Source organism: Paramisgurnus dabryanus, chromosome 11 (assembly GCF_030506205.2).
Source record: "Paramisgurnus dabryanus chromosome 11, PD_genome_1.1, whole genome shotgun sequence".
Lineage (NCBI taxonomy): Eukaryota > Metazoa > Chordata > Actinopteri > Cypriniformes > Cobitidae > Paramisgurnus > Paramisgurnus dabryanus.
The window spans coordinates 39,199,379-39,218,440 of NC_133347.1; the positions used below are offsets into that span (position 1 = coordinate 39,199,379).

Here is a 19,062-nt window from a genome sequence, read left to right on the forward strand (position 1 = left end):
TCACGCGCCCCGAGGACACGGCCGAGCACTCAGTTTTAACGCGGCCCGATTGCGGAACCCCGAGTGAGAGGACGTAAGCTCCCCTCCAATCCTGTTCCTTATTTGGGCTTGTTTAATTTATTGATTTTATTGATTGGTTAATACTAAAATTGCTAAGCAACCATTATGCAACATTAACTGAAAATAAAACACACAAGGAAGAACAAGAATTTCACGTTTAATGCATTTTTTATTCACTTGAACACACATTCTCTCTCTCTCGTACACACAAACAGGTTTCCATGTTCTGTGGGGACATTCCATAGACGTAATGCATTTTATACCATACAAACTGTATATTTTATTCCCCTTACCTACCCCATTCCCTAAACCCAACCATCACAGAAACCCTTCTCCTACTTCACATTTACAAGAAACATCATTTTGTTTGATTTATAAGCTTGTTTCCTCATGGGGACACAAGGTCACAAAAATACTGGTATTCCTATCTTTGTGGGGACACAACGTGATAATTACCAGGTGCACACACACACACAATCAGTTCAAATACGAATTTTCCAAAAATCAACATTTTTAAATTTAAAACATTTTAATTCATTGTCTGTCTATTGTCTGGATTTGGCCACCATCCCTGTCATATGCTAGCACCGACCACCTGGTGATGAGGAGCTCTATCTCCTTTTCTGTGTTATCTTTGGTCAGGGCATTCCGGCGGACTGCATCTGAAAAAAAAAACAAAGATAGAAGAGGTCAGCATGACCATGTGATGTTACTCATAAAACCACCAAAACTTATTTTGGATGCAGGGCTCTACGCTTACATTTCTTTTTAGTTTAGGAGCACATTCAAAAATTTAGGAGCACATTCTGATCAATGACAAAATCACCTTCCCATTATAAGGAGATATTTGACTATAAATTTTTAACCTTATTAAATTTCAAATTCATAAATTGAGTTAGAATAATAAGAGGCAATCAGGAAGAATAAGTTACCAATCAAATGAAATCAGTAGCAACACAATTCATCTTTGCACTGCAGAGGTGGCATATAACAGAAATGTGGGATTTAGTTATATATACAGACTGTTTAATGAGGCTCAGAAGTAGCATTAATGCATTTCAATTTATGATAATGTTATGATGTTAATGTTTTAAATAGAGTTTGAGTATAGAAATACAATTATGATCAGTCTTGAAGAAAAAAAAATGACTAACTTTTAAGACTAGTCTTAAAGGTTTATGCAACCAGCCACTGATCGAGTTTCCAGCACTGACACTCACCCAAAACCACACTTTTCAAAGTGAGCCCTTTGAATGCAGGCGTTCAGTTGACCCCACTTCAATTGATGAGTCTCACCACGAAGAGTTCATTGTTTTTTTCAGGACCCACCCCACGGTGTCTTTAAGAGTCTTGTCTCCGACCATTCCAGGAAAAACAGTCTGAAACAAAAAGACATGTACCTTATTAGTTATTTAAGGAATATAGCATGAGTGAAAATGAGGACTGACTTTTAGGAATGATCTGATTAAACCATAATTTACCTCACCAAATTCTTCTTCTCATCTGGATTATTTAATGTCTCCTACAAACATTGTAGCTCCTCAATAGTTGAAAGTGGCAGCCCAAAATGTGTTGGGTCTGGGATGAAGTCTGCAACTGCTGCTCTCTAATAAAATCGAGCTGGATGAGGATCTCCTTAGCAATAGGCTTTAAGCTCCTTGTTTCCTGTCTGCCATTACTGGACAAACTGATAAATCCAGGTGTGTCTGATTATTGTTGTTGTGACTACTAAGCTCAGGCACACCTGGATTAATCAGTTTGTCCAATAATGGCAGACAGGAAACAAGGAGCTGGCTGAAGTTCAGGAAGTAGTGCAGCTGGGCGTAAAGCCTATTGCTGTAGAACACAAGAAAAAGCAGGCATAGCAGATTACTAGCAAAACATTGTACGTAGATATGTCAGAGTAAACCGAGAGAGATCACTTTGTATAATTCCTACCTGTAGGCACAGCCTCCTGAGAAGACCTGTGTTGTGTGTCATATACTTGTGTGCCATGTAAGGGTGGGGTGTGCTAAAAGAAAAGAAAAATATGTTTTAATCTCATCACATATACCAAATAGGAATAGGCAAAAAAAAGTGAAATTTTTTTTTTAAATGTGGTCAATTCAATATCAATTCTCATCGTTTTTCTGTATTTATTTTCATTACATTATATCTGAAAAGCATTCCGGTTGAAGGAACTGTCAATGTCCCGATTGGGCCAGTGCTGCATGATCATAAAAGTTTACATTTTGCACGCATTTTTAAGCCTTGTCAATTTAAGCATTCAAGCGAAAGAGAACTTGCATGCGCTATGTGAGAAGAGCACACACTGGAAGCGCTTACAGCTGTGCGACAGCGTGCAAATTACGAAATTAATTCTAGTTCTCTACTTGCAAATTCAACAATTATTTTTAAAAATGCCGGCCTTTGCGAGTAAACAGACGGTTATGAGAAGAAGTAGAAAAGGAATGCATTCATTGCCTATCATAATTTGATCCGTGCATTAGTCTTAAAGTGGTAGTAACCTTCACCTGTCTGTGTTTTTAAATGTTAATCAAACTACAAAAGAGGAAGTCACTCCCTGCTTTTCACTGAATAACGATTTGTAACTTTGTGCAGATTAAATAAAGGTTAATCCTAATTAGTGAAGATATGCCGTGTTATTTTACATTTGATTACTTTTTCAATTTCTGTATCTGAAAAATACTGTTAGACCTACCTGAAATGCACAGATTTCTTCATTTGTATCTTTGTTCTATTGTACTTATATTGCATTGCTTGCATTTAATTTTTATTAACAACTATTAACTTGTCTTTAATCTATGAAATTTATATTAGTAGTTTTAGCTGTAGTATCAAAAATAGAATTGATAATTGTTAATTTTCACTGGTATTTAAAATATTGGGTGTCATAACCTTATTACAAGAATAAATGGGTAAAAACTACAAAAACTATTTCATTCATTTATTACTTTTTTTGTGGTGGGGCCAGTGAAAATGTAATCATTGAATCGAAAATCGCAATCCAATCAATTTGAGATCTAATGTATCTGAATCGATTTGAGACATCTGAAACAATACCCAGCCCTAATACCAAAGTGATTTTTTTCTCTCCATGGGCTATCTCGCCCTTCTTACTTGAAATCCAGTTTGGCCTGATGTCTGACTTCTGCCAGCTGCTGCATGGGTTGGGGTGTCTGTAGGTGTAGCACTCAGGCTGTTGGTAATGGAGATTGGAGACCACGATGGTGGACTAAGCGCTGTGATGTTCGCTGAAAGGGGAGAAGCCCGTGGACCCACAGAATTTCTACCTGTGGGCACAGCCCCCTCACAAGACCTGTTTTGTGTGCCATGTATGGGTGGTGTGCTAAAAGAAAAGTTGTTTTAATTAGGGCTGGGTATTGGCAAGGGCCTCCCGATACGATACGTGTCACGATACATGGGTCATGATAAGATACGTATCACAATACAATCAAAAATGTAAAAAATAGAGCTGAACACCTGCAGCTCTTTGAAAGATGCAGGTGTTTTTAAATTTTCTGCCATTTTCTCACTCCCTCTAACTTCTGAGACATTGGCCGAATGGCCGTATATGGCAGACAACTGGACAGTGACAACTATAGCAGCGGCGAGGAGGTCGTTTGACGCACACAGAGGGATTTGATGTTTTTTAAAATATCGACAGTAGAGATCGAAATATCGATACACTATCGATACAGCTAACTATCATGGTAGTTAGCTGTATCGATTTTTTTGCACAGCCATAGTTTTAATCTCATCACACATATCAGTCAGATCATCGTCAACAAGCTTACTGTCGTTCTTAATACCTTGCAGCAAATTAGACAACGATTTAACTGCTTTGTGTCTCAGATTAGATTTAAAATAATGCATTTGATCAGCCATTCTTACCTAAGAGCAGTGTTTATATTAGAACAGCAAAAGCAAGATTACCTGAGGAAAAAAGAAAAAAAAGATTAGCATTGTACAAAACCATACATAATGTCTTATTATACTAAACCATTACAATTTCCCTTTTTTAGTCCAAGCCCAACCCAATAACCATTATGACATTACCCAACTACCAGCATAACTGCACAGTGCATAAATTAGGGTCCATCAAGACATGTTTAAGTTTACACACAAATCTATAATTGTGACATTCCATACACTGGTATATATTAATCCGCGAATCACATGCGAGCCGAACCGTGGTTCGGATCAACTGCGATTTGTCACAGCACTACCAGCTAACATTTTGTTCCACTTAATTTTCTACCAAAGAACACTATGCTTGTAAATATTAATCACGTAAATTGCATTTAATAAAAATTGCGTCCCATTATTTAACATCCCAGCTAGTCAATGCTAGCTTCGTTCGCGCCATAAAAGTTGGAGCCACTTTCATATTATCCAAAATTTGCACTACTTTTCTCAGACATGATAAATAATTTGATGTTGTCCTAATTAATAATTCTTAAATGAATTATGAATTCTTTATGTTTGTTTCATCTGGAAAAAAAGTACATGAACATGTCAAAGGAACATGAACGAATCAATAATAACCAACATGTAATCAGCAACAGTTCGAAATAGAGTTAATATATGATGTGACGGGAACTCGATTGAAACTATGCTTAGCGTGAATGTTGATGCTTTTTAAGGAAACTGAACACAAGACTTACCTCAAGTTTAACGTATGGCGTAGGATCGAAAAGGGAATGGATGATTCAGTCAGGCGTTGAGTTTTATCTCACCCGTTGTACAGACGTTACTCCAGTGATGAGCTGAGCGTGCTGACGCTTTCTGCAGTTACCGTTGAAATCGGCTTCATACTGGCAAAAGGGTCTGAGCCGAGCACCCAGTTTAAAACAACCGCCAACGTACGGGATTCATCTTAAAATGAATTTTTTGTATTTATCAGCTTACCCCGAGGCCATCCAAGATGTATGTGATTTTGTTTCTTCAGTACAACACAAATGTAGAAACTCCAACCGTTTCAGTCTGTATGCATGTGAATAGTAACAAAATCTCAGACAGTAAAAACATGCACAGACAAATCCAAATTAAACCCTGCCGCTCGTGACGACACATTGATATCCTAAGAAACGAAACGATCGGTTTGTGCGAGAAGCCGAACAGTATTTATATAATTTTTTTTACCTCTAATACAGTACTATGCGTAGTCAAATGAGCCCGTGCACAGCACCTTCTTCTTTAGAGTTTTAATGGCGGGTTGCGAAGCAACTTCATAGGTGCATACCGCCACCTACGGTTTCGGGTGTCCCTGTATAGCCCTCAAGCCGTGCATCCGATACAGTAGATGGCAGTATGCAACTATGACGTTGCTTCGCAACCCGCCATTAAAACTCAAAAGAAGAAGAAGGCGCCGTATTAGAGGTATAAATTATATAATACAGTTCGGTTTCTCACAGAAACCGATCGTTTCGTGTCTTAGGACATCAACGAGCAGCAGGGTTTAATTTGGATTTGTCTGACCATGTTTTGTTTTTTACTGTCTTTTGTTATGGACAGACTAAAACGGTTGGAGTTAAAAATCTACATTTGTGTTAAAGAAAGTCGCCTACATTGAATGGCATCCATTAAAACCATCCTTGATTTAACATAAGCCGAGTCATTTCCAAAAGTGGTCCAGATCATATAGCCAGAGCTGGGTTACCAGTTACGGTGAACATGAATCGGCCCAGTGCTTACAGCCAGAACAAAAATGAATGTGCCAGAGCGAGCTGCGGGGCACAATCGGCTCGGTTAACACACGCCGATGCCGAGTCTGAGCCGCAGCTGCCGCAGGGCAGCCGAGCTCGGGCCGATTATACATGCTAGCTGGGATCTCTCTCTTCTAATACAGTTAACAACGAATTACAATATTTGTTTTCGATTTCACTTACATCTTCCAAAAGCAGACATTCCAAGCATTATGTAGACATTTATCTTTTGTTTCTATCATAAATATTCGTTAAGTTACAGTTCATTTTTCTGACGTGTTTCTGAAAGGACTTCACTGAGGGAGAGAGAACAAAACGCGCATCATGTTTATTTTCTTAATTTTGCGAAAAGCACAACATGCTGTTTTTATTGGGAGTGGACAGAAAAAAACTAGACAATTTAACGTTTTAAATGATGTATAAATCATATCTGTATGTCCAAAATCAGCAGAGTTATCTAAGTCTCTTTGGGGAGTGATTGAAAAATAAAGAGTTTGCGGCGCCAGCGCCGCAGCCGACCCCAGAGTGTAAAAGAAATGGTCGCTACCGATGATGTCATGAAGAGGGAGTCAGATTTTAGTGAGCGGGCAGAAGAGGATTCCTTCTCTCAAGAGGATGTCTTGACAAAGTTAAAAGATGGAATTAAACACAAATCAGATGGTCACTTTTGGCGCTTTTCCATTGCATAGTACCCCACGGTTTAGTTTAGTTTGGGTCGGGTCAGCTCACCTCACTTTGGCGTGGTTAGCTTTTCCATCGAGTTTAGTATCACTTCGGAGTGGGAGGGATTATAGGCGTGTCGTTATATTTACGCTGCCTACTGCTGTGACATCATACACGTGAGAGCGTTGTTGTACATTCCCATACATTCATTTATTTCTCAGTCTGCCACAAAATTAAAATTGGCCACCACAAATAGATGTTTGCACATCGCGTTTATAACTACCTCTGTCTCACATGACAGTTTCTGTTCAAACACCGACCCGTGGCGTCAGTCGACGGCGCTCCGCTGAGCCTCATTCAAGTTGCATTTAAGCATATATAATGCGGACGGGCACGTCGCCAATGTGCCGCCACAAACTGCAAGTCTGGAAAAAACTGTTATGGTGTCCCGGATTCTCAACCTGCGGATGTTTTTTATCGCTAAAAGGGTGTTTAGAAACTTATAGCAGAACACAGATAACAACATGTTTGCTTGAGACAGCGCAAGCTAGCAGTAAGCTAAAGCTAATATTTACATTATAGCGATGACGTGACGATTCTCTCAGACCAATCAGTGATCTACAGTGTTTTCGCATCACGTTTGGTATCAGCTCGGGTTGCTTGGAACCCCAACCGAGGTGGTACGAAAAAAAGTATCGGGTACTACGTACTGCACCCAATGGAAAAGCTCGCAAAAGTAAGCTGACCCGACCCAAACTAAACTAAACCGTGGGGTACTATGCAATGGAAAAGCGCCATTTGTAATGCCCTTACCCTTTAAAAGTGAGCGGTTAAATTCGCCTCTAAATTGGTTTACCGGTTCAGACTTCTTATGGAAGAGCCATCTACCTGTAGGAGATGACAAGGTGGGAGAAGTTACTGATGATCCAGAACGTAAAGCTGTCCAGGCGTTAAGCACTAAGGTAATAGAAGAAAGGAAATTGTTAAATCATATGGCGAAGTTCTCTTATTTGAAAAGAGTTGTCAAGGCTGTTGCATGTCTCAAGCATTACGCTAAACATTTTAGTGCTGTAAGTCAGATTTCAGTTGTGCCACAAGCATTGGAGAAAAACGAGAAGCAGAGATGTTTATTATCAAAATGGTTCAAATGGAAGCATTCAGTACTGAAATGGAAAGTATTAAAAGGAACTGTGAAGTTAAACCCAAAGAAAAAGCCAACAAGTTGCGCCAATTAAGTGCATTTATAGATTAACACGGTGTCTTTAGAGTTAAGGGATTGTAAGATCTACTCTCCATCCTTATATTAAGCCCCCTGCCATCACCCCAAAGGAGTTTCAAAATCAATGGAGATTGGCGAAGGTGGCTGAAGTTTATCCCAGCTCTGATGGAAGGGTTCGAAAGGTTAAGTTAATGATGAGTGATTCAACTTTGGACCATTCAGGAAGGTATACTTTCAAGCCTGTGTACCTTGATAGGCCTTTTCAAAAGATGGTTTTACTGCTTGAGGTTCAATAATGCTGTACTTTGCACATATATCATACAATTTTATGGTTGGAATTATTTTTGATTCTTTGACAGATCTGTTTTTAAAAGATGGTTTTGCTGCTTGAGGCTCAATAATGCTGTATTTTGCACATATATCATACAATTTTAAGGTTAGAATTATTCATGATTTTTTGAGTGAAATCAGTGTATGATTTGGTGGGAGTTTAGCTGTTGCTTAAGTGTATTGGTTTGTTTCCCCTTTTTATATATTTGTTTGACCTTTTTTGCATACCAATTGCATCCCATGTCGGTCATTATTATTATTATTTATTATGGTGATGACGAAGATGATGATTGTTTCATCTAAGACGAAGTGAAGTCATGCGGATCAAGGGTTACATGCACACATTTATTGTTGTAGCCTATGATGCACATGAGAGATAGAGACTCAAGACGTTGACTTGCGATTATGCCGGTAGTCTGAGTCTGAAGTAATTAGTGCCTTTTTGAAGTTGCGTTTTGGACTCATTTCCCTCTCAGTTTGTATGCAGCCAGCGAGGTATGTGTATTTTTGATGCTTTATTTCTTGATTTATTTGCTCTTTTGATTGTGTTGTTAGATTGTTTATATAATGTTTTCTACTGTTTTAAATAGTTCGACGGTGGATTAAGGATGAATTAAATAAACAAATAAATCCATCAGTAAACGAAGAACTTTGGTTTGCGTGGTTTCTGGAGGGGAATGACACATACACTGAAAATTCTTTATTTAATGTCCAATGTCCTGATTTGGCCATCAAGGTCATAAAAATAGGATGAAATGAAATATACAAAAATGAATGTTAGTTCTTAAAATTTAGAATTGGTAAAACACTGTTATATAACTTGTGGCTCTGCTGTGAGACTGCAACTTCATTGTAACATTTATCAGGTGTCATTGTTATCATAATTTTTGTTTTTTATGTTTGTTTTTTTATGATTTGTTTTTATTGAGATTAATTGTTTTATTTGATGTTCAGCACTTTGGTCAGCCTTGGTTGTTTTTAAATGTGCTCTATAAATAAAGATTCTTGAGCACAACGGCTGGGTTTGGGGTGGGTTTAGGTTTTATTTAGAAAAATGTTGTCCTTGGGTCAACACAATAGTTGCCCTGAGGACATCAACTACTTGGCAAAATCAGTTTGAGCTAAAAACAACCCAGCATTTTTTAGAGTGTTGCTTGCATTTATTGTAATGTCACGTGTCAGCTCTTATACTTTTATACTTAATCATTAAATGGAGGTGGTAGTCAAGATTGCACAAAGATGGGTGGTATATGTGATCCCATGTAGTGGGCCGGTTGCCAGGGCCGATTTTTTTGTCCAGTCCAGCCCTGCACACAGTGTTTGTAAAATAACTGTATATTTTTATATATATATATATATATATATATATATATATATATATATATATATATATATATTTAAAAACTGAACATTATATATCCATCACAATGAATTTTCAGCCCCCCATTTTACCTGTAAATGAAAATCAGCTTAATAATTATACACACCTAAATATTAGTAAATATATAATTTCACTTCCAATCCTCATTAACAATTATATATTGCTTATTTACAAAATTAGTATTAATGTTTATAAAATGTATGTGGGGTGGAATTGGTGAAATGTGCTTGAAAAATCCAAAATTGATTATTTCAAATAAAATGAATGTTCAGGTACCAGAATATAGCGATTGTTTAGAGAGAATATTTAAAACAAGAGGGCTTTGTGTCTTCAGCTAAAAGCAAAAGTTGTTTCAAAGGTGGAGTATGATATTACCTTTTAATTAAAGTTTTCAAAGACATACATGTTTTTAATAATTTGCTATGCGCCGTGCAAAATAACATCAGGAACTGCTCTTTTTTTTATGAGAAATAACAAGAAATTATTCCTCAAAATGCACTAATAGACTGTAAAAGAAAGAAATTGTGCTTATGTTGTTTGTAGAAGTCTGGAATTTCTTCATGATTTCCATGACAAAAACCCAGTGTCATCCTTCTGATTCCATTTTTGATTGTTTGAACACATAAGAGAGCCATGGAAATGATCATTTGTTTTACTTGACAAAGTTTGTGTCAAATCTGTCAAGACTCCTCATTAGTCCTTGAAAGATCTTTATATCCTCATAGTTCAAATGTAAGGGGAACAATCGCAATAGTATATTTTAATGGCTTACCCTTTGCATAGTGACATAACATCCTTACTCATGATGTAACAGTGCCAAAGCCATTCTGTAGTGTCAAACCACATAACTGAAAACTACAATATCAACAGTTCTATCAACTATTCTTGATGACAGTTCTTGGTTTTAACTGGTTTTCAATGATTCATTCACACTTAAAAATAAAGGTGCTACATGATGCAATTGATGAACCATTTTGGCTAAATGGTTCTATAGAACAAGAACCTTTACATCTGAAAAACCTTTCTGTTTAACAACAAAAAAAGGCTCTTTAGAACTGTTGACTGAATTTTTCTTTGAGGAACCAAAAACTGTTCTTCTATGTCATTGCTGTGAAGAACCTTTTAAGCACCTTTATTTTTAGGAGTGTTGATGCAGGTTTCCCAAGCACTAAATGTTTTGCTGTAATCCTAGTCAAAGTTAACATTATGATTTGCATAGATTTTCTATTTAAAGACTTGGACATCATATTGGATTACTTAGATGGAAGGATCTGAGTACAGCTGGTAAATTTAATCTTACTGTAGTCTGAAATTGGATTTAAAGGTACAGTACTGTGGTTTGATTTTACTGCTCACCCCCCCCCCCCACACACACACATACACACACACATTCCGGTTTCCATGTTTTGTGGGGACATTCCATAGACGTAATGGTTTTTATACTGTACAAACTGTATATTCTATTCCCTTCCCCTAACCCAAACCCCAACCATCACAGAAACCTTTATGATACTTCACATTTTCAAGAAACATAATTCTGTTTAATTTATAAGCTTGTTTCCTCATGGGGACCTCAAAATGTCCCCACAAGGTCAAAAAATACTGGTATTCAGTATGATAATTATCACATGATAATAACCAGGTACACGCGCACACACGCAAACACACAAAATAAGTTTTCGTGTCTTGATTTTAGATAATAAAGGATGACATTTTATTGTTTTGCTTAAAAAAAAGCTTTATGTACTTTCAGAAAAGAGGTACAAAAGTTGTCACTGGGACGGTACCTTTTAAAAAGGTCCTAATACCATTTTGGTATTTTCTAAGGAATACCTTTGACGCCTCCTTATACCTTTTTTCTGAGTGTGCAAAAAAAATTTACTCTTGCTAGACTAAATCTTTGACAGACCTTTTTTTGACATTGAACTTTTAACATCTTCCATACAATCCATTAGGTAATTTTTCAAGGAAATTTTTCACATTTCAAAAGAAGATAACTATGTATGTCTTCTAAAAACATAACAATGGCATAATCATGACAAATAGTCCCTAAATATATATTGAAAACAGAATGGAACCTAAAATAGATCCTTGAGGAAGGCTATATTTTATGGTAATATTCACAGAAATGGTTCTATCATAGACATATGATTCGAAATGTAATGCAGTACCTTCAATTGCAACACCATGCTGGAGATGGCCTAAAAGAATCGAGTGATCAACAGCTTCCAATTGAGATCCAGAATGGTTGTTGTTAATGTAATGTGAAACAACATCAAGGATTTTGTACATGTTCATCTCTAAACAAGACTGACAGAGCATTTCCTTCAAAAACATGCTCTGGGAAAATACAAGAAACACTGATGGTGATTTTGCGGTGTAATGTTTGAGAAAGTAAAATAAGGAACTGATGGTAGCCAAAACCAAGAATTATAATATGAAAGGAAGTGGGAGTTTTGTATAAGGATGTGGCCGATCTAATAAACATTCTTCTGTACATATCTGTATGTATGTGTGTGTGCGTGCGTGCTTGTGTGTTTCAGGGAAAACGTTGTCATGATTGTGTTGGAAAACGCTGAGTAAGAAAATACAGTTAAGTCATTTTAACTACCAAACTACCTTTCAGAAAACGAACACAACTAAAAATATAGCTGCAAGCAGCAATCCCGGGGTGAAGCCGAAAAGGGCACAGAATGTGGTAAAATTGAGTTTGGATAAGCAGATTAAAGAACCTAGGTAAACCTAATGATTACAGATAAAAAACGGCAATGTAACCAACAAAAATAATCTATGTTCTTGTCTACTGTTATCGTCCTTCTGTTATTGACAATCATGGAACATTAGAGCACTGAAGGACATGTGAGTGGTGTTTGCAGTGGCAAAACGTAGGCCACATCATGTTACAGCAAGTTTAATGAGTAAAAAGAACCCACCCCCATGTCTCTACGATGTTCTGATGGTTGATAAGGTATTCTCATTGGTTGCTAGGGAGTGAATTGGCAACCACCAGTGATTATAGTCAAACCCATGAAAGGAATAATCCATGATGACTCATGGTTTTAGATGTGTTGTTGCAGTAGTTTTAGGCAAAAAATACCATATTCTATCTCAAAACCAGTAGGTGGCGCAATGACAAAATTGTGCAAGCAACATCAGGTTATGATTGTGTTACATCTAGCTAGTTTCATGACTATACACTTTAGTTTAGTGAAGAAACAGTTGTATGACCATAGGGCTGGCTTGATATCAAAGATTTTGTTCAATTATAAGGCCAACTAGTGGTGCAAGCATACAATTTTTTTGTGTGGCCTCAGAATGTGCTCATACATCAGCGTATCAAATCTGGTGTAAAAATGAAATTTTTTTGCGGAGCTATAACAATTTATGTGTAGAAAACAATTTTCGGCCATTTCTGATGGAATTTTTTATTTAACGCCAATAGAACTTTTTGTTCAGAAGGTAATGTAATGTTCTTCCTGGTGTTGTCGAGTCGATCAGAACAACGCTCGCGGAGATGTTTGCGCGTGTTTTTTAAGTGCTATTTTGCTGCCCAGGGCTAACCGTATGGCGAAATCTGTCATGTTTGGTATCGTTGGACTCTGTGACTACTCAGGACTCCTGAAAATCAAGTCCCACCAAAATCTGTTGATCGTAGCCAAAGTTACAGGTGTATAAAACATTCATCACGAAACTATGCATGCACCCTCAGTTCCTGACTTGCATCACAAGGACCAAGTGTCGTGTCAATAGGCCTAAGTTTGACGAAGATACAGCCTAAAATCTGTTTTTTTGCACTCTACGTAAAATTCGTTAAGGTGGTATACGACAACGGATTGCTGTATCAAAATTCTTTTGATACATTTTTGCCATGAGTGTCTCTAGATGATACATACCAATTTTCGTGGCAATTGGACAAAAGCTCTCGGACGAGTTTGCAAAAGTAGGTTTTACGAATAATTCAAAATGGTGGAAAAAATTTTCATGACGGAAAATGACGTCATGAAGTCCAATCGAATCATCTTGAGCCAAGGAATCAGATGAAACAAGAATTTTGTTTCTAGGACTTATGAATCAGAAGTTATAAGCAAAACATAAGTGCAACTTTGGACTGTTGGTGGCGCTAGCGGGTTAGCGGTAGAGAGACTCCAAGTTTGCTGTGGGGACACATTGGACTGTCCTTTATCAGTGTGCCAGTGTTCGCAAAAGTAGGTTATGCGTGTTTGAGACCCAAACATACCACGCAAAACTCGTGCGAATCCTTAGCAGCGATCAAAGCTCCACACACAGCCGGACAGGCCCGTGATGAAGACTTCAAGGGAGTAGTGGCAGCTTTAGAAAGCGACATACCAGCGATAAATTCTGAGAAATCCATGGCGGGCAGCCGTGGATAAGGGAAAGGTGAAAGAAACACGAGCGTGGGGGGCTCGATGATGCTAAAAAACAGACACAGCTAACCTGGTAAGATTTACGACTGTCACGTAAGGCGGAGGCTGATCTGATGATAATTCCTCCTGGAGACACTCAGTGAACAGCAAAAAATCCAACCAAACTGTATCTGTGCAGAGATTGCGAGAAGCGAATGTCAACTGAGGAGGAGCAGCGCGCATTGGCCTTTTATGCGAGCAGGTAAGAGGGTGTGGTCTTACCTGGCATTGGCTGCGCGCTTCTGTCTGTCTAGCCAGACTTGGTGCAATTGGCTGCTTCTGTAGAGGTCAGGTACGGATGCCCTTCCCATAGGTTGATCTCGAACACGAGATGATGAAAGAGAACTAATAATTATAAATATAGCTGCAAGCAGCAATACCGGGGTCAAGCCGAAAGGGGACAGAATGAAGTAAATTTGAGTTTGGATGAGCAGTTTATAGAACCTAAGAAAACCTTATGATATCGGATGAAATAATAAAAAAGTTTTCAGCAAAAAAGCTGTTCTCATTCAGTGAAATCTCTCCATTAACAGTGTGTCAAAACACAGGTCACAACATGTTACAGTGGTGTTTATGAGTCAAAAGAGCCCACTCTCATGTCTGTACAGTTTTTTGATGCAGAGTAAAAGTTCTTGCAAAACGGTTGTTAGGTTATTCTCATTGGTTGCTAGGGAATTAATTAGTATCCACCAAAGATTATACTTCAAGCAATGAAAGGAATCTATGATGTCTCATAATTTTGAATGAATCTTTGCAGTGGTTTTTAGCAAAACTAGCCATTCACTAGGTGGCGCTATGACAAAATCGTTCATGCAACCTAAGGTCATGACTGATTTACATCTAGCTAATTTTATGACTATACACTTTAGTTTAGTGAAGAAACAGTTGTATGAACATAGAGATTGCTTGATATCAAAGGTTTTGTTAAATTATGAGGCCAACTAGTGGTGCAAGTATACAATTTTTTTTGTGTGGGCTCAGACTCTGATCATACATCAGCGTATCAAATCTGGTGTAAAAATAGTTTTTTGCAATTTTCGGCCATTTCTGATGGGAATTTTAATATAACGGCAATAGAGTTTTTTGTTCAGAATGTTCTTCCTATGGTGTTTTTGAGTCGATCAGAATAACGCTCGAGGAGATATTCGCGCATGTTTTTTAAGTGCTATTTTGCTGTGCAGGGGTAACCGTAAGGCAAATTCTGGCATGTTTGGTATCGTTGGACTCGGCGACTACTCAGGTCTCCAAGGAAACAAGTCCCGTCAAAATACGTCAATCACAGCCAAAGTTATAAGCGTGTAAACATTCGTCTTTCCACTAGGCGGTGCTGCAACAAAACTGGGAATGCCCCCTCCAGTAAAATTTGTTGACACAGTTTACGGAAACGGATTGACGAATCGACATGAATTCCATAACTTTTTGCCTTGAGGGTCTGTAAATGCTACATACCGATTTTCGTGGCAATCGGGCAAAAGCTCTAGGACGAGTTCACAAAAGTAGGTTATACGAATAATTCAAAATGGCAGAAAAATGACGTCATATGGTCGAATCGAATCGGCTTGAGCCAAGGAATCATAGGAAACACGAATTTTGTTTCTAGGACTTACGGATCAGAAGTTATTAGCAAAAACTTAAGTGCAACTTTGGACTGTTGGTGGCGCTAGAGGGTTTGAGATAGAGACTCCAAGTTTGCTGTGGATATTATGGACTGTGCTCTATCAGTGTGCCAAATTTCATAGCTTTCCTATTGTAGGGGTAGGCCCATAAGGGAAAACATTTTAAGATGTAGCTGACTAAGCCACCTTGTAAAACAGGGAAATAATAAAATATGAATCAATTTTATTGAAAAAGGCTCACAGGAACACTGCTTCACAAGAAGGGGTCTTAAGACATGGATACCAAAAATACAAAAATTTATTATAATAAAACAGGAATATTAAAATCAGTTATGTATGATGGCATCAGGCTAGAAGATCTAGAAATTACTATAAAGGAGACCGAGGCATGCCTATGGTAGTCCAAACAATTTAAGGAGCATATAGCCCTGGTATCACTGCAACCTTAAACACCCGGTGCTCCACTCTACACACACAGGCATCAATGGTGAACACACTGCACTCCGGAAGTCCCACCACCGTACTCGAGGCCTACTATTGGACAGCCGGCACCTGTAACAAATAAGAATGAACCAGACAAAACAAATTTAGTATGAGAAACCTAAATAAAATAAACAATAAAGAAAAGATTTTTCAAAAGAAAGCTACTCAACCACAAAATAACCCAGCTACGGAAATGAGGTCTTAGCAGAATGAAGGAGAGTACCTCCAAAATCACGGCAATTATCAAATGCTAGACCACATACCAAATAAGTAGCTGGGACAGATACATAAAGAAAAAACAAATGAAATTCAATACACATAAACCAAATAAACAAAATAAGGCAAGTACTTACAAATAAACAAATAAACCAAAACTAAGTAAATACCACAAAATATTTCAAAACAAATAAGTATTAAACAAAAGAACCACAAAAGCTAACTGCATTAAGATCAAAGTAGAGCCAACTGAGGGAATGCACCTCAAGTTCAGACTAATGGTGCAGGACAATTTACAAACAAAGCAGGTAGAATCATAAGAAAACCAAATAAATGAATAAACAAATTTAACCAAAAAAGACCTAATTACACATTTAATTAGGCCTTAGCGTCCACTCTATCCCCACCCGTCACGTAACGTGCAAACAGCTTAAAGTTGCATCCTAGAAACAAATCACAGACAAAGCAGCAGCATCATCATCATAAACGGTTGCCAGCTAATCATAGTCCCAAATCCAAATATTCCTCCTACAGGGAATTAATTAAAATTATTTCCAGCCTCATTAGACATGTTCCAGTGCAATAAAACTACACGTACCATAAACGTCACTGTGATAGCGTGCACACACCCAATCGCAGCAGCCAGCACAAGTTTAAACAGGAGAACATACAGGAGCAGCCACAAATAGTAATTGTTCACGAGCCATCCACGAGCTATGAATCGAATCTTTAGACACTTATTTCAAGTCACACATTCAATAAGCAATAAGCTACACAACACATACCTGCAACCCAAACATGTACCTTAAAATGTCTTCACTGATCACGCACGCGCACGCAAGGGCGGTGGCCGGCACGAGATTACGCCGGGGAATGTTAGATACAGGAACAGTCACAAATAATGATCAAACACGAACGATCCAGGAGCTATAAATCAAGTGTTTAGAGTGATGTTTACCTCAAGTCATACAGGGATACGCGGTGAGCTGCACAACACATACCTGCAAACGGAAACAGGGCAAATGCGGAAGTGGAAAGAGCAAACCGGAAGGGGCGATCCCTGGCAATGACGCACGGAAGGGCTTCGACACACAAGCGCCATCTTACAAACCTGCTTATATCAGGGTACGTGATATCTTGTGCAGCTTGTGCAGCTGTAGCAAATCAAAAAAAAAGTTTAATAGAAAGGATATCCCAATACACTATGTACAGTTCTATGGGCTGCCATAGGCCGCAATGGTGGAAGAAGAAGAAGCCGGAAGAATAATAAGAAAACTAACGGATACAATAGGGGTCTTCACCCATTCTGGGCTTGACCCCTAATAATAAGAAAACTAACAAATACAATAGGGGTCTTCGCCCCTTCGGGGCTTGACCCCTAAATATTGAAGTATGAATTGACCAAAATTTTGTTTAAAATTTGTAAATGACAGTCTATTACATTTCTGCAAACTCCACTAACTTTATGAGATGCATCATGGGTTGCAGTAATTTTGACAGTATAATGGACTCGTGTTACTGTACGTGCTTTTCCTCACTAGACACTTGCACATTTCTGTTTAAAATAATTACATTTACCTCCTAAGACCTCATTTGTGAACATCACATTTTTGTTGTTGTTTGCACCATAATACTTAATTCTGTGTAACTGCAACCTATTGTACACAAACATGGACAATATGGGATTATCACGCTGATAGGCAGTACTTCCACTTTCAGCAAACTTTGTGCACGTCCACTTCCGGTGAGCGCAATGCCAGTTCTGCTGCTCCAGACTGAACAAAAAATTTGTTGAGAAAGGTACATTAAGGAACGATGGTGTTGTAGAAATGAAGTAAAGTCAAAGTACAGATAATTTGTTGCAAAATGTAACGAGTATGCACTATAGATTCTACTTAAGTTAAGTAAAGTACAAATACTTGGAAAATTTATTTAATTACAGTAACGGAGTATTTCTACTTCATTAACTTACATTCCACCACTGCCTAACAGGATGTTAGATACCTAACCTAAATGCGCTGGAAGTGGACATGCACAAAGTTGACAAGTCCCGCCCACGAAACTCTGAAGCGTGATAATCCCATATAACACTGCTTCATGTTCAAAGAAAAATATTTGGTTATTATATTTATTGGTTCTTCCTAACCCCAACAAAGCTGAAAGAAATAAAAAAAGACAAACCAAAACCCGGGTTTTAGGAAGTTAAACATTTAGTAGTGGAATTCATAAATGGGGAATATATAGGCACAATTTAATTTAGTGTAAGGCATGGAGTATAGATGTTAATGCTTTCCAATAAGACGATGGATGAAAGTATTCTCAACTATTAACTTTTATTCAAGTTAGCACAGAGAGCCTAAACAAGAACACGGGGCACACAGGAAAAGTACTCCTCTCTCCCTCACCAAAATAAAAGTCCCTCATAATACATGAAAGAAATAGGTAAATGCTTTATAAAATAAAATAGACAAGAATGAAATACAACCATATAACAAACTTTGTCTGTCTCACATCAGTTTAATTTCTTTATGTATGTATAAGACTAATGGTTTTTAAATTATGATAAACAATAATTCAGTGTGTGCATATATAATTTTTACAAATAAATCCTTTAATGAAATACATATTATTATTATTATCTTCTGCTAATCTGTCAGAGGAACACAGTTTCAGATACTCTCCATCAGTAGTTATTATATGTTAGTATACTCTTGTTTGCTCTCACTGTCGCTATTAATCTTCTCACACTCCTTATTTTCCCCTTTCATTGGTTCTCTCTTCCTCTACCTCCCTTTATTTCCCCCTCTCCTGCTGTCATCGGTTTCCATGGAGACATCTCCATGGCATTATTGTCACTCTTCTGTGTGTGTTGGGGGTGGTTATATTGTTCATTTCCATGAAAAGGAGGGGATTTCGGGAGGAGATGGGAGGACTGGAGGAGGGGTGCTGGAGTGTCAGCGGA

The 19,062-nt window shown here is 37.9% G+C and overlaps 1 long non-coding RNA gene across 7 annotated transcripts; it reads right to left on the reverse strand.

Moving 5' to 3' along the window:
- Window positions 1-293: 293 nt before the first annotated feature.
- On the reverse strand, window positions 294-5,887 carry LOC135753307 (uncharacterized). Of its 7 annotated transcripts, none has more exons than XR_012337996.1 (9): window positions 5,206-5,887; window positions 4,972-5,046; window positions 4,728-4,877; window positions 3,955-3,996; window positions 3,181-3,409; window positions 1,999-2,071; window positions 1,542-1,896; window positions 1,281-1,439; window positions 294-722 (listed from the first exon to the last, which is right to left on the reverse strand). It is a non-coding gene; the product is annotated as an uncharacterized lncRNA (long non-coding RNA). The 7 variants fall into 7 exon arrangements; XR_012337997.1 differs by having other exon boundaries at window positions 4,728-4,890; XR_012337992.1 differs by having other exon boundaries at window positions 4,972-5,887.
- Between the last annotated feature and the right edge of the window lie 13,175 nt (window positions 5,888-19,062).